We start from the raw sequence: 2,866 nt of genomic DNA, 5'->3' as shown, positions 1-2,866 counted from the left end.
TATTATAATAATAATAATAATAATAATATAAAGAGAAAGAGAGAGAGTGAGAGAGAGAGAAGAGACAGAGAGAGAGAGAGAGAGAGAGAGAGAGAGAGAGAGAGAGAAAGAGAAAGAGAGAGAGAGAGAGAGAGAGAGAGAGAGAGAGAGAGAGAGAGAGAGAGAGAGAGAGAGAGAGAGAGAGATTAAAGGAGGTTTAAGATCACTCCTTTGTTCTCAGTGAAAAGCCTTTAACAGGACGGAAATAAAAATCTGGAGAAGTTTTTACTTTAATTTATATTTAGAATTTAAAGCAGGAATTTTTATGAGGAACCTCGAGGCTTATCATCATCATCATCATCATCATCATCATCATCATCATCATTATCATCTCACCTTCATCAGCTTCAGAACTTCTACAGGAGATTCGCTGTGCTGTTCATCTCCACACAGCCTGAGGCAGTGAACTTTCCTCACACACACACACACACACACACACACACACACACACACACACACACACACACACACACACACACACGTAGGTGAGAAGGTGAGGAGGTTCCTGGGGTGCAGTCAGTAGGGTTTAGCAGGAGATCTTCAGCATCTACCAAACCATGAAAGCAGATCTTCATGAAGCTGCCTGTGTGTATCGTCATGCTGGAACAGGTTTTGGGTCTCCTAATTAAACTGAAGGGAGAATTTCATGCGTCAAAAGACGTCCTACACAATTACGTGTCTCCGAGTTTGTGGGAACAGTTTGGAGAAGAACCACATATGGCTGGAAATGTTTGGTGTCCTTACAGATCTTTTGTGTCCTTTGAGGAAAATCCTCAAGAAGTCGTATTTCTTATTTCCTTTTCTCAGCTCAGAGCAGGACACAGAGGAGCCTCTGTTCCAGTCAATCCCACTCGTTTATCTTCATCACTCTGTCCATCTTCCAGCCGGAGTGATGTCTGAAGTTCAGCCCTGTGGCGCTTTCAGCTCTCAAAGCTCTCTTTCACGTTCCTGTGCAGTTTAATCTTCTCTCAGAGTTGTTAAAGTGCAGAAGATGAGGCAGGTCAAGTGACTCGGAGTCTGGAGAAGTGACTCGTTTTTGGTGTTCCTGTATTTCTGGACGTTTCAGCTGATGCCTTTCTTCTGCTTCATTTGGCAGCTGATTCAGATTCAGATTTGACTTCTGACTCCAACGTGTTCAAAAACCAGGTTTCATTTATTCAACAACTAAATCAGTCCATTTCTTCTTTTTTTTTCTCCTATAGTTCTGATTTGCTTCTGGACTCATTTTCTTTCTTCTCCCCCCTTTTTTGTCTTTCTCTTATTTCCTTGTCTGTTTCCTTTTTTCATCTTCCTTACTTCATTTATTTTATCTTTCCTTCTCTCCTTCCTTTCCAGCAGCTGCTCTCTATGGAAGCAGGTTTTCAGCTACCGATCCTGCATACAGGAGACCACCATCTCATCCACACTCCATCTCAGGACTGAATGACTACAGGCCTGTGGCTCTGACATCTGTCATCATGAAGACCTTTGAGCAGCTGGTCTTGGTCCACCTGAAGAAGGTGACAGAACTGTATATGACATAGATCAGATCTGATATACTCTGTACCCTGTCCTGTTTAATACTCAGATTCAGCACATCTTCTTATTAAGTCCAAGCTGAAAGTGTTATTATTTATGTCTGGACCAAATTTCTCATTTCTCATCTTCCTTCCTTCCTTCCTTCCTTTCTTCCTTCCTTCCTTCCTTCTGTCCTTTCTTTTCATCTTCCTTCCTTCATCCCTTCCTTCCTTCCTTCCTTCCTTCCTTCCTTCCTTCCTTCCTTCCTTCTGTCCTTTCTTTTCATCTTCCTTCCTTCATCCCTTCCTTCCTTCCTTCCTTCCTTCCTTCCTTCCTTCCTTCTGTCCTTTCTTTTCCTTCATCCCTTCCTTCCTTCCTTCCTTCCTTCCTTCCTTCCTTCCTTCCTTCCTTCCTTCCTTCCTTTCCTACTTCCTTCTTTCCTTCTGTCCTTTCTTTTCATCTTCCTTCCCTAATCCCTTCCTTCCTTCCTTCTTTCCTTCCTTCCTTCCTTCCTTTCTTACTTCCTTTCTTTCTTCCTTCCCCTCCTTCCTTCCTTTCTTCCTTCCCTCCTTCCTTCCTTTCTTACTTCCTTTCTTTCTTCCTTCCCTTCCTTCCCTTCCTTCCTTCCTTCCTTCCTTCCTTCCTTCCTTCCTTCCTTCCTTTCCTACTTCCTTCCTTCCTTCCTTTCCTCCTTCCTTCCTTCCTTCCTTCCTTCCTTCCTTTCCTACTTCCTTCCTTCCTTCCTTCCTTTCCTACTTCCTTCCTTTCTTCCTTCCCATCCTTCCTTCTGCCGTTCCTTTTCATCTTCCTTCCTTCCTTCCTTCCTTCCTTCCTTCTTTTCTTTCTTTTCATCTTCCTTCCTTCCTTCCCCTCCGTCCTTCATTCTGTCCTTTCTTTTCATATACCTCCCTCCCTTCCTTTCTTCATTCTGTCCTTTCTTTTTATCTTACTTTAATACACAATGAACATCATTTCTCAGGGATAAACAAACAGATACATAAAAGGAAATGTAAAACAGATGGATCGATGGATGGATAGATAGATCTATCTATCTAATAATCTATCCATTCACTCATTAATTGACATTCTTTTATTTTCCTAATTTTTTATCCATAATCCATCCATCAAGTTATTAATCTCTCTATCTGTCTGTCTCTCTTGTTTTGATGATTAAAAGAGAGAGGGAGGGAGAGAGAGAGAGAGAGAGAGAGAGAGAGAGAGAGAGAGAGAGAGAAAGAGGGAGGAGACAGATAAGTGCTTAGCAGCAGGAGGGTGAAAAGGACAAAGTCTCAGAAAAAGGGAGACAGAGAGAGAGAGAGAGAGAGAGAGA

Source organism: Silurus aristotelis (assembly GCF_946808225.1).
Source record: "Silurus aristotelis genome assembly, chromosome: 19".
NCBI classification, from domain to species: domain Eukaryota; kingdom Metazoa; phylum Chordata; class Actinopteri; order Siluriformes; family Siluridae; genus Silurus; species Silurus aristotelis.
The sequence above is the reverse complement of the archived record's forward strand: the minus strand, read 5'-3'. Positions refer to the sequence as shown.